The sequence below is a fragment of the Xenopus laevis genome, chromosome 2S (genome assembly GCF_017654675.1).
Source record: "Xenopus laevis strain J_2021 chromosome 2S, Xenopus_laevis_v10.1, whole genome shotgun sequence".
Taxonomy (NCBI): domain Eukaryota; kingdom Metazoa; phylum Chordata; class Amphibia; order Anura; family Pipidae; genus Xenopus; species Xenopus laevis.
The window spans coordinates 122,497,504-122,511,870 of record NC_054374.1 but is presented as its reverse complement, the minus strand read 5'-3'; positions in this window follow the sequence as shown (position 1 = coordinate 122,511,870).

The following is a 14,367-nucleotide window of genomic DNA, read 5'->3' as shown; positions in this document are numbered from 1 at the left end:
AGGCCACTCCTTACACACACTATAGTGCAGTGTGGCAGGAAGTTGTCATATCACCTCTTGGCCAATAACACTGAGCAAAGGGTGGGGCCTTAAAGCCATAGAGGCAGATTAAACCCCTATGGGCCCCTACAGTAGGATAACCAATAAAAATCTTTGCATTCTTATAGAATGAACTGTTCTAATTTACCCATGGGATGCCACAGTAGATACATATAAAAATAAGATAAACAGCCCAATGCTCAGGATAAGTGGGTCTGGTTAAAATAGAATGTGAAAGTCCCACTGACATCAGTACTACTCTGTGGTTACCCTAGTGCCAGAAGTCTTCAAACAACAACAGCTCATTTCCCAGAGGAAACATATGAGATTGAAATTCTCAGAGGGCATTGATTTACTATACACTCCTCAATCCAATTGATACCACTAAATTAAAATACAATTGCAGGTGCAGATATTTCCTGCATGTGTCCTGTAAATAAAGGGATGGGGTAAAAAAACTAAGCTAACCATATAATATTCTAAAATGGCATGATATTAGGATGATTATTAGGATGGTGAGTGAGCAATGTAAATAATGATTCTTATTAAGAGATGATTTAGAGTCTGCCTTACATTTTGACAGAATCCCATTTATACAGCATAACAGACTAGTTTAAATAGGTTTGGACTAGACGGAATATCAAGTAATACCAGAAACTACAGTAACATCACAAAAAAAAAGTATATAAAACTGTAGTAAATCGTTTTTTATCGGCTATGTTCTACTTAAATCAATAATAAATGCTTCAGATTAGATAATGCCAGCACTAGATAATAATTAAATATGAACTTTATTACACAAAATCCTTTATAAAACAATGGCTCTAGAATAACCTTTATCCCTTTCCTGAACTTCAAAACCAACATCAAATATAAAACAGGAGTATCCCATTAGAGTAAAAAGCATCAACAAATTACTGTATGACTAAATATTTTTATTATTAACATGTATTTATATAGCGCCAACATATTGCGTAGCACTGTGAGCAAAACATTTATCAGATCATGTAAATTTATATATGGACTTCAGAAAAAGGAAACAGGGATTCCAGTTTGAGTCCATAAATATTAGCATGCAATCATAGATCCCATGAACATTTAAAAGGTATCCTAATTACAAGAACCTGCTACATGTTTCATGCTACACAGCACTTTACCATAGACTTGGTACCATGTACTATAAAATGTAAAGCTATTTGTACCTAATACTGCTCTTGCTATTTCTTTGTGAGTTTAGATTTTTAATATTTTGCTTTGTTACTTTGAATTTAGAGTGTTATCTGTTTTTTAAGGTACCACTTACCCTAGCAAACAAGTCAAAATGGCAATAGTAGGCAGTGAGTACTGGACTTACTTGCATTTATGTAACTTGTACTTATTGCCTTGTGCCATTTCTGATTTGAAAGGGCAGAGTACAGTTTGACAATGTCAATAAAATAAAGATCAAAGAACCTTGGGGATGCAATATTGTTCCCCATAGCAGTTAAGCACTTACACCTCTTCCTTTCGTAGACATCAAAATTGGTCATATAAAATGTTTAATTTCTATATGAAATGATTTTGTCAGGTTTTTAACATATGTTTTGCTAGAATTCCTTTTTTTATATATGTAACAGCAAATGGAAATTTGCATTATGCGGAGGGTTACACGCTATCAAATTGCATAAGCAAGATAATTATGAGCATACATAAATATATAAAAGAGAGCCTTGAAACAAAACAGTAAGAAATAACTTAAATTGCATTGAATACATATTTATAGCATTCAAAAGGTATTTCAAAGTAAATAATCTACCAAAATAATTACACTACAAAAACCCAATACTAAACTGAAAGGAAAAGAAGGGGGAAATTGTGCAGCAATAATTCAAATAATAATATAGTTAAACAATCTCTTGGATTATACAACGCTTTATATGCAAGTGTGCTATAATAGCTTACTAAGTGATTCATTAGTACTAGATTTAAGCTCTTCACATGACATCAGTGCTATATTATAGATAATAGTGCTACTTTTTGCAGACCCATACTGTTTAAATAAGCAGAACATAGTTATTCTGAAGGTCTGAAGAGATCAGCTAAAGACCACATTGTTTTATTATGAACATGATTACTTGGGGTGTATAATTTTCTTTTGAATGTTGTGATGCTCGATTTCAATGTCGAAATCATATGCAGCGGTGATGAGTGAATCAGACCTGTTTCGATTCACCAAAAAAATTGAGTTGCCAAATGCATGGATGTCAATGGGCTTCAAACTGTGTAACAATTTTTTAAATTGCACACCATTTTTTAAACCAAGCAACATCTTTTTTACTAACCATTATAGTGAATGTGCGTTTTTTGCTCAGCAAAATAAGGCAAAATATTTCGGTCATCATATTTTGCAGTTCAACAATATTAAGCTTTGGAGCTCATTGAAAATGGATGTCAAAACACAACAAAGCTACCAGAGGGCTTAAAACAGGGACATGTTGGCATAGCTGTATGTGATCTCTGTACAGACTACACACGGGTGCAGACAACAATACACCCAATCACTTTTCCACTGCCAAATGAGTTCCATTTATTCACAAAACATCTTCTCATTATGATTTGCAGGGAGGAATGATTTCCATGGCACACATTTTTTTTTTTGTGGTAGATTTATATTTTACAATCAATCAATGTGGTTTGAATAAATTAATGTATTGATACAGTATGTATTTAACCCCTTAAACTATTACAAAGGAAAGTGTTAATTAATTCCCTTTGTCGTGAATATATAAAACTGAAATGTTATAGAAATTGTATCCTTTTTAAAAAAACTCATTTTCTGACATCATATGTGGTGTTATGTATATATACACAATATGGGTAGTGATGGGCGAATTTGCGGCATTTAGCTTCGCCGAAAAATTCGCAAAATGGCGCCGGCGTCTCGTTTTTGACGCCGGCGCCCGTTTTTGATGCCGGCGTCCGTTTTTTTGACGCCGGCGCCCGTTTTTGGCGCCGGCGTCCGTTTTTTCGGAAAATTTTTGCCGCCAATTCGCGCCTGCCGAATAAATTCGCCCATCACTAAATATGGGACGTCTTACCTTGAATTTCAGATTGTCAAGAACATTAAATGAATTCAGTAGGATTTTATTGACATCACCATGGATTCATACAGCTTAATTACCATCAAATACAAGGTGCTGTTTTATTTTTACAGTGAAATATAGAAATATTGGGTTTCTGTGTAAGAGATCCCATAACTGTTAAACATTATGAGGCGATTCACAAAAGGTTGTTATTCCTTAACGCACAGTTTTGCACGTTAAAAAACAATGTTTATTTAAAGAACGATTCATCAAAGTATTTAGAATGCGTAATAGACATATTGCAAGCATTAATTCGACATTACTGCAAAGCGGTATTCTAATCGCATTGCAATAGAATTAATCCTAATGCATAATTCACAAACATCTTTTAAGCGATAAAAGCTTAAAATAGTGCAATTATTACTGTAAAATGTAACACCTACCAGGAGTAGGCATTACTAAACAACATCAGATGGATTAATAGAGGAAAATGTATTGTTCTTTACTTGTGATCCTGATATACTCCAGTCTGCTTTACCTCTCCGCCCTCTTATTAACCCCATCTGTTTCTCATGATCCAATACTGACCCTTTATAAGCCTGCCCTTGACCTCTGCCCAGTGCTTGTTCATTATGCTGTTCCTGTGACCTTGCTGTTCCTGTATTCGTCTTCCAAGTTTCTGTGACTCACTCTGTTCCAAGTTCCTGCCTTGTTCCGGTACCCTAGTGCCCCTCCTTGCTCTGCTTGTGGATTCCCCGGTTCTGACTCCTGGCCTGTCCCTCAATTTTGTTTGTCTGCTGCCTGCCTTTACTGTTTCGCCTGTTTCTGGACTGTATCCTTGCCTGCCGCTTTCTACTACAAGTTTGTATATACTTTGTGAGCACCGTGAGTTGTAATTTTGTAACTTCTAAGTTTATTATATATTTTGTAACTTCTAAGTTTATTAAATATATTTCACCATTATCATGGATTTGGATCTCTGTAATGCTGTGTATGGTTACACCCCGGGTTACCCAGTCTTCAGGCTCCCAACTTCCTGGTACTCTATGACGTCTCCTCAGGGAAGATGTGACACATTCTGTGTCATGGAATTATATCAAGTTTCCCAGTAAAAGGAATGACTGGAATACTGTAAAAAGAGACTAATACTCTGTTAGTGGCATCCCATAATATCTTTGGTGCTATAGATTGCACTAATAATGGGTGACAAAATCAAATGGCTTAAAATACCACACAAAATACTGCATGCTATAAAATACCACACACATTGAACTTTTGGGGGCACATTTACTAAGGGTCGAATTTCAAAGTGCAAAAAACTTTGAAATTCGACCATCGAATAGGGTAGTTCGACATCTTCAGTGTCAAAGGATTTTTAAAATTGTACAATCGTACGTTCCTTCGAATCGAATGATTTAATCGTACGATCGTACGATTTTACCTTCGATTTCTCAAAACTTGCCCAAACAGATTTAAGATGGTGAAGTGTTGAAGTCAAACTTTTTTAAAGAGACAGTACTTCGATTTTCGAAGTCAAAGTTTTTCACTTCGAATCAAAGTCGAATTTGGCCTATTCGATGGTGGAAGTATCCAAAAAATACTTCGATATTCAAAGTTTTTGAAATTCGAAAATTCACTTTGACCCTTAGTAAATGTGCCCCTTGGTGAATCGATTGTTAATTCTAAAAATATAAGAAGTGATACCATTTTTAAGGTATGCTATAAATAACACTCACTTTTTTGACCTTTTGTGAATTGGCCCCTATACACTATGATAAATAGACCCCTAAGGGGGTTATGAAATGAAAGACACATTTGCCCAGGAACAGTAGTAACCCATAGCAAACCTCTAAATTGTCAACAGTGTAAAATGGTTGAGAATGGTTGAGTGTGGATCCATTGAAAAAACCTGCACATATTTTAGTTACATGGAACTATAAAATGCATTGATTAAATAATAATATATCATAAATATAAAATCATATTAGGATAAGATAATAAGAGTTCATTAAGTAGACCATGTTTGAATAGAATCCATATTTTTTAACCAGTGCATAAAATATAATAATCATTAATTAGTATTAATTAGTACAATAAAGTATAATAATCATTAATTGCTTATTTGAGAGCACTTATTATCACTGTTTTTCCATTTTCAACATGAAAAAGGCTTCAGCCCCCATGAGTACCTAGAACATTTACTTTGGTTTAAGCTGGCCATTTTTCTGTTTTGCTACCACTTGTCTGGTATGATTGCAATAGATTGGAGGAAAGGTACTGTAATTCCAATATTTAACAACTACTGGCGATTATAAATATGTAAGTGTGATATCTGTTGTTGTCAAAATATTTGACGTTTGTTCATCAACATTCCAGACTATGCATTTGAGTTTACCATTATAATTAGAAGTTGGTGTGACTTTTAGAAACATAATACAGTTTCATTGCCCATAACTTACAGAGATAGCATTTTGTTTTGTGAGTGTGCTCTCTTAGATAGTAGACAGCACTCAAGGTTAGCCATTCAACTGATTAAGATTTTTCCTAGGATGGGTCCTATTCAGGGATGGGCGAATTTGACCCATTTTGTTTCGCCAAAAAGGACCAGGTCCATTGCAAAAGCCTATGTTATTATGCCACCATCTAAAACATAATGTTTGATTGCATTATAATGTTTCTATGTGCAGAGCTTCATTTATCAACAAGTAACACAGTCACAACTAGGGATGTAGCGAACCGCCGCCGATGTGTTCGCGAACGCCGTTCGCGAACACCGGCAAAATTTGCGAACAGTTCGCGAACTGTTCGCGAACTTCGATCATCCGAAAATCGTTCGATTCGAACGATCGAAGGATTGTAATCGTTCGATCGAACGATTTTCGTTCGAGTCGAACGATCGAAGCCATTGGATCGAATGATTTCATTCGATCCAATGCTTCGATCGTTCGATTCGAACGAAAATCCTTCGATTTTAGCGCTCGAATGGTCGAATGGTCGAACGATTTTGACGCGAACGCCTATTGGCGAACGTCGCGCGACGTTCGCGAACTTGCGGCGGACGCGAACAGCCGATGTTCGCGCGAACAAGTTCGCCGGCGAACAGTCCGCGACATCCCTAGTCACAACTGATATCACCCAAAATCAATTGGCTTATATGACTGAAATATTAGATTTAGTTTCTAACTTGCAGAAATATGCTAGTTGCTTTTTCACTATTAATATATGGCTAAATAGCACATTTATCAAAGGCTGGACATGCAGAAAGTCAACCAAGTGGGGTCAGCTTAAATCCCATTTCCATGTACTGTTTTTGTGACATGAGTTGCTTTCTCATGCTCCTCGTTAATATAATTTAATATGCATAGTGTATATTTCTTCAATACTGATTTACTGCATCATTGGAATTGGGACACCTTAACTGTACCAAGCTGTGCAAGAAATGGTGGGGAAACAGTTCATAATTTTAGCCTTATTCTTTTCATGTGTTCTGTGCTCAACCTCAGTTACTGTAAAATCAGGTTGAAGAAGCCCATGCTCAGCATTTAACTGTAATGACATTAACAACATGTTCTGGTCCAAGTGGAAATACATCAAAGGTCCATTATCAAATTGTAAACCCATATGTTCATAGGCACAATTCCTTTCTGGATGAATGCAGAACTGCTTCAGCAGCACGGTATGCTAGATGCAAGCTAAGGAGAAAATGTAGGCTTGAGCCTAATGAGTGAGCAATAAGGGGTGAGATTTTACCCAACTTAGTGCTCTAGAACTTTTGTCTGGGGAATTAGTAAATTACTTCATGTCAATTAATAATAAAACAAATACAACTAATGTTAATTATGTGACTATAAAACAGGTCCTGAGGTCCTGAGATACCTTTGTATTTTTGTTGTGTTTTGCTTTTTTGATTCACAAATCCACCTTTCTTTTGATTAATCAATAATGCTCTTTTTCTCATCTGGAAAATGAGTGCTACATATAGGTTATTGTATTATTTATTTTTAAATTAAAATGCTCTATTTTTCCTGGCTTAATTCAAGCTTTATCAGCAAAGTAAAGTTTCAATATATATTTGTTGTTGAACAACTTTTTTTGACGTTTCGTCTTGTAATTGTACATATAAATACATATTTACAATTCTTTTATCCTCCATACTGCAGAGACATAAGACCCTAAATGTTCCCTGTCCCATCTATAGAGACCTAAGCTCCTAAACTGAGCTGTGCTGGAATTTGCTTTATGCACAGTTTGGACTATGCCGAGAATGCCATTGACATTCAAGAAGACACTTGCTGTGAGTGAAGATTTTTTTTTTTTTTTTTTTTTCCGAGAACTGTACAAAATCCTTGTTGGCTTTTATTATGGAAGTTCCCTCATTCAAGTCTGAAATTGAAGGTACAAGTGAATTTTCACATCCAAATGCCTGCAAGATACTATTTTAGGATTCACCGGCATCACTTCAAAGTAATAGTGTACTTTCTTTCATTTACTGAAGGTTAAGGAATGAGAAATTGATTTATATATTCATGGATTATATTTATCTATCAAAGATAAATTAATAAATAAAACCCCAAAGGATGGCAAGTGAAAATATACCTTTGAATATCCAATACACGATTATGTTCTGGGTGATGAGGTAAATTAGTGCTTATTTGATTTAATGTTATGAGTAATCAAAGCTGTCACAAAAGATCTGTCACAAATACTCACACCTTACTCTCTTTTTCCTTCTCTCCATTGCTCGGCTGTGAACTGAATGTCCTCGCGAACTGAATGTCCTCGCTGAAACCATACACATGTACACAATAAGTCAGTTACTCTCATGAAACAAACATCAAACAAATGTATTCAGGAGACGAATTACCTGTCATGCATTTTGACAGGTAGCACAGAAAGAAAATACCTGGCATTGCTACAGTGGATATAAGCATTAGTGACCAAACTACAAAAACCCTTTAACTGCTAGTGGAACCAGACACAATAAGGATCTGGACAGAATAAAATAAAACAGAACTAGAATTTATATAATGTGGCACTTTTTATGTTAGTGATATAGACTCTTTTACCCATATATAAAAAAACCACAAAGTTTGCCCAGTAGCAGTAACCCACAGCAATCACCTGGTCATCTGTTTACTTTTAAACAGATGACCAGGAAATTCTACCTGCTGATTGGTTGCCATAGGTTACTGCTCCAGAGCAATCTTAGTGCTTTTTATTACATAACCGCTATGACTAGCAGTTAAAGGTGTAAAGGGTGTGAACAGACTTACTGTATTTCATCCAAGACTCTACAAGAGCTTATTAAGAAAGGGTAAAACAATTGAGGTCTGTCTTAGTCAATAAAAAAAAATACACACACATATAACCTAGCGTATATACTCGAGTATAAGCCGACCCAAGTATAAGCCGAGGTACCTAATTTTAAATTTATTGACTCTAGTATAAGCCTAGACACAACTACAGCCCTGTCTCCCAGCAGCGCACATTCTGCCAAAGCGACCCCCTCAGCGATCAAACGGACTTCTTTGCAAAGTTGACAGAGAATTGCCGGATTACTGTGTGCATTGTCCCAATGTCCCACTACCATGTGCAGAGGGTGCTGTGTGATATTGCCATCACTGTTAATCTTTCGTATAACCAACAGAGGGTGCTGTGTGATATTGCCATCACTGTTAATCTTTCATATAACCAACAGAGGGCGCTGTGTGATATTGCCATCACTGTTAATCCTTCATATAACCAACAGAGGGCGCTGTGTGATATTGCAGTCACTGTTATTCTTTAATATAACCAACAGAGGGCGCTGTGTGATATTGCAGTCACTGTTATTCTTTCATATAACCAACAGAGGGCGCACTGTTATTCTTTCATATAACCAACAGATGGCGCTGTGTGATATTGCAGTCACTGTTATTCTTTCATATAACCAACAGAGGGCACACTGTTATTCTTTCATATAACCAACAGAGGGCATTGTGGGATATTGCAGTCTCTCCCCAAGTGAACTGTTGGTATAGGAATGATTAAAAGTGACTGCAATCTCAGCTACTGCTCGCTGACCAGAGTATAAGCCGAGTTAGACTTTTTCAGCACATTTTGGATGCTGAAAAACTCGGCTTATACTCGAGTATATATGGTATGTATTGCTTGTTACATTGATTAAAATGTAAAAATAAAGAGATGTGCAGTACATTTAAACAAGATCACGGAGGTTATGACATAAAAAAGGAATATTATAATCAAGTAAATATAAAAATATAGTAAGCCAAAACACCAAAAATATGAGGGTACAGAAGTGATAAGAAGAAACAAGCCAGTGTGTGTAGAACACACCAACAAAGGGGCAGTTCAGTAAGAAAAGGTTTTATTTATAATAGAAAAACTCATGGACAAGATTTAATTTGAGATGCACTTCAATTCAGAAAATCGTATTTTCTGGCCATCCCCTCCATAGCATCTCAAAACTTCTGGGTATTTCCTCTCAGCGATGATTATGACAGAAGGAAGAACCCACGGACACTATAAAAGCCTCCTCCCACTATGCTCCATGTCTTTTTCCTTCTGTCAGCGTGGAAGCAAGTGTTATTACTTGCTGAGGAGTTCTTCGCTCTCTTTCTCTCCTCACCCGATGCCACATCGCTCGGTGTAGGTCCCTTTGTGGAAGTTATTTTCATGTGATATTGGGCTGCCTGAGGGAATTGTCCCTGCCTTTTCTGCCCAATCAATTTCTAGACTATTCGCTACCTAACGATTCCTTTACAACGGGCGCATTTAGTGATGTCATTCATGTGCCGGCGTTTGTTTAAAAGTTCAAACATCACTGTGCCAGCGAGTCTTCTGGCGATTCCAGCCATGTTCACGGCCATCCTCTGCAACCTAAAAAAAGAGAAAGAGAGCTGTTTAACAGGCATCGAGTCTTGTGGTGTGTACGTATGTGCCTTATGCTTGTGCTTACTCCATAGTATGTTGCAAACCCTTGAAGATTCTGATCCCCTCACACCTCAGAGATCCTGTCTCACTTGTTATGAGCCTGCTCTTAAGGAGAAAAAGCTTTGTAAAGGCTGCATTTTGCAAATCCTTGCTTCTACTTTTACAGAGGCACCCTATCCAGAAGGGGATGTGCCTCCTACTCCTATTGTGGAACTACAGGCCAGAGAGGAATCTTCTTCTATGGACATTTTAGCATGGATTAAACAAGCAGTGGCTGAGGGTGTTAAGTAAGTGATGGGTTCAAAAAGGGCCAAGCCTTCTTCCAGCAGAGATGGAGATAATGAGGAGGATGGGGATTCCTATGGGTTTGATCATAAGTTAATATCTCCTTTGATTGAATCAATTAAACAAGCCTTATCCATACAGGATTCTGTTCCTTCTACCTCTGCAGTTCTTATTAACAGGAGGAAAAAGGCTGCTTTTCCGCTAAATCTGGAGATTAAGAACCTGATTGAAACTGAATGGCTTAAGACAGCTAAGAGGTTCCCTACTGAATCTAAATTTGCTAAGATCTATCCCTTCCCAGAGGAAGATTGGGATGCGTTACCAGTGGTGGATGCCCCAATGGCACGTCTTTCCCATTGACGATGGGTCATCTCTTAAGCATCTGATGGAGCGTCGGATGGAAACAAATTTGAGAAGGCTTTTTCTTGCCACTGGAGCCATTTACAGACCTGCGGTAGCTCAGATTTCTGTTGCTAAAGCCATGACAATTTGGATAGTGAATCTGGAAGAGGCAATGGAGTCTAGAGCTTCTAGCGATTTATTTAGAGAGAGCTAAGTTGAACTGAAGATGGCCACTAGTTTTTCTTTAGAGGCAGCTGTAGATGCAACAAAGTTGGTTGCCCATACTACCTAATATGGATTTAAGAATGTTAAACAGGCTGAAAAAGATCCAATCCTTCAAGAAGGAAACCTTAGCTACCATCAGGCCAATTATCAATTGTGGCGATTGGTTAATAATGATCAGTCTGAAAGATGCATATCTACATGTGCCAGGAGCAGTAGAACATCAGCAGTATCTAAGATTTTCCTGGAGGCATCTCCATCACCAGTTTACCTGTCTCCCTTCGGTCTCTCTACTTCCTGCAGGACCTTCTCAAGGTTCTGTTAGTGGTTATTGCATGGCTAAGACAAGCAGGCTTGGAGATTTTCCATTATCTGGATGACCTGTTGCTACTTTCAAGATCCAGAGAGCAAGCTCTGAAGAACAGAGATCTAGTTCTGGCCAAGCTCAAGGAGATAGGCTGGTTGGTGAATGAGAACAAGAGCCATTTATCACCAGCTCAATCCCTTATATTTCTGGGAGCAGAAATAGACAAGAAACAATACAAAATCTTGGAAAAGTAGTCAGCACAACGATTATCTCTCCTGTAGAGACTTGGTGCACATTCCTCAGTGGCCACTTTCCACTGATATCACAACAACCTTTGTATGCAGAACAGCACCAGACTGTGAAACTTTTGTGTTTAAAAAGCCTTTATTTCAGCTTTGGGCATCACCGCAACGTTTCAGGCCATGCTTGAAAAAAGGCCGCATGGCCTGAAACGTTGCGGTGATGCCCAAAGCTGAAATAAAGGCTTTTTAAACACAAAAGTTTCACAGTCTGGTGCTGTTCTGCATACGAAGAGAAACAATACAATCAGGTTGACTCAGGAAAGGAAAGCAAAGATCCAGTTGGAAAGGACAATGAAGATCTTAGGTCTCATGGCTTAGTGTATAGGTCTAGTAAAGTGGGCCAAGTGGATAATGTGGCCTCTCCAACATGTTTTTCTCTCCCATTGGAACAGATATCGCAAGGATTGGACTCAATCCATTCCAATGCCACCCTCTACCAAGCTAAGTCTGCAGTGGTGGTTGGAAGACGGAAATCTATTAAGAGGTTTTTGTCTAAAGGATCGAGATATGTACCGATGCCTCAGCAGAAGGTTGGGGAGCTCACTGTTCAGGCCACTCAAAACAGGTCCTCTGGCCTGGAAATTGGAGAGATGTTTCTTCAAATATATTAGAAATAAGGGCAGTCACCAAATCATTAAAGGCCTTCGCAGATCTTATAAGGGGAACTTGTGTAAAGATAAGATCCAACAATGTGTCCACGGTTGCATATATAAGAAAACAAGGGGGCACCAGAAGTTTTTCCCTGTTTCAGGAGGTGGAACCAGTTATGTGTTGGGCAGAAATGCATTTGTCAGATTTTATTGAAGTTTACATACCAGGAAAAGAAAATATAACAGCAGACCCTCTCTCCTGGAGACCATTGGATTATACGAATGGGATCTAAATCAAGAGATGTTCATTCAAGTAGCTCGCAGGTGGGGTACTCACACTTTAGATCTCATGGTGACTTCGCAGAATGCAAAGGTGACACGGTTCTATTTGAGAAAGCAGAAGCCTGGATGCCCTAGCCCAGGATTGTGGTCAGGATCTAGTCTACGTCTTTCCCCCTCTACCACTCAACTTCCTGGTTCTACGAAAGATAATGAGATCCAGAGCAAATGTAATAGCAATCCTGCCAGGCTGGCTGCGTCGGCCATGGTACCCTCTTTTGAGGAAGTTGAGCGTCGAGAAACCAATACGGTTCTCCAAGAGACCCAATATTCTAGTTCAAGGGCCAGTGTATCACTCATTTCCTCAATATCTAAACCTCATGGTCTGGAGGTTGAGAGGGGAGGACTATGTTTTGGAATATCTGACAAAGTTATTATTTCTACTCTTCTCAGAGCCAGGAAGAGTACTACTTGCTCACAATATTACAAGATTTGGGATTGTTTTCAAGATTGGGCTCAGAGAGACAGTTCTGAGCCTTTTACTCTGTCTACAACTAAAATGTTAGAATTTCTGCAGACAGGTCTAGATAGAGGCCTCTCTTGGAATTCACTGAAGGTGCAGGTGTCAGCTTTGTCGGCTATCCTGAACATAAAATATGCAGAAGATCCTTTGGTAATTTGTTTCTTGGCAGCAGTGAAGCGTAATAGTGCTCCAATTAAGTCTCGCTCTCCTCCATGGGACCTTCCACTTGTCTTGAGGCCCTAGCAGCAAAACCCTTTGCACCAATGGAAGAGATTTTGTTATGGCACCTTACTCTAAAAACTGTTTTGCTGACTACCCTAACTTTAGCCAGAAGAATTTACAAACTGAGGGCTCTTATATGAGGCTCCTTGTACAGTTTTTTATCCAGAGAAGGTGGTTCTTAGAACAATGCTGGATTTCTATCTAAATTAGTGTCTACTTTTGATTTGAATGAGCCCATTGTTCTTCGGTCGTTCAATCTTGATTTCCTTTCTCATGAAGAGGCTCTATGGTCAAATCTGGATGTGAGAAATTTTTGGAGGAATATATTTTGAGAACCCAAACTATCAGAAAGCCAGATAATCGTTTCCTAAACCCAACAGGAATTTATAAAAGTAATGCTGCTTCTGTTAAAACAATTGGAAGATGGATAGTAGTGGCAATAACTACGACCTACAGAGAGCAAGGTCAACAGTTACCAGGTGGGGTGAGAGTTCATTCAACCAGAGGCATGGCAGCATCCTAGGCGGCAGAGGCACAGATGACTCCTGACTTCATCTGCAATGCGGCTACATGGAGATCCACTTATACCTTTCTTATAAGCTTGATGTTTCTTCTGAGAAAGAGTCTATTTTCGGCCTCAAGGTTCTGCAGGCTGCCTCTTCTTGAATCATTAAAATTGTGTGCAGCATTATGTTGAGTGTTGTTTCTTCCCTTCCTGTTGAATAATTGCTCAGGTACTAACCCAGAGGTTTTGAGATGCTACAGAGGGGATGGCCAGGAAAAGAGAACATTTTTCATACTTAGCGTAATTTATTTTCCTGGCCATTCTCCATAGTAACATCTCCCCACCCATTAATGATATAACCTATGTATTCCAGAAGCTTTGTAGTTAGACATGGAGCATAGTGGGTGGAGGCATTTATAGTGTCGATAAGTTCTTCCTTCTGTCATAATCATTGCTGAGAGAAAAAACCCAGAGGTTTTGAGATGCTACTAGGGGGAATGGCCAGGAAAAGAAAATTATGGTAAATATGAAAAATGTTCTCTTTTCACAGTTTATGAAAACTCTATGGGAAAAAACTGGAAGTGAATTTGGAGAAAAGTTTTTTCTCCACAAATTGAATCTCATCACTCATAAAATGGTACCAGAGCTTTAATTATTATTATTTGTATTCATTTTTTATTATTTTTATGAGGAAATGTAGTATGTTTCACTAAAAATGTTCACAAACACCTTTACGAACGTTAGCGACTATGTTAG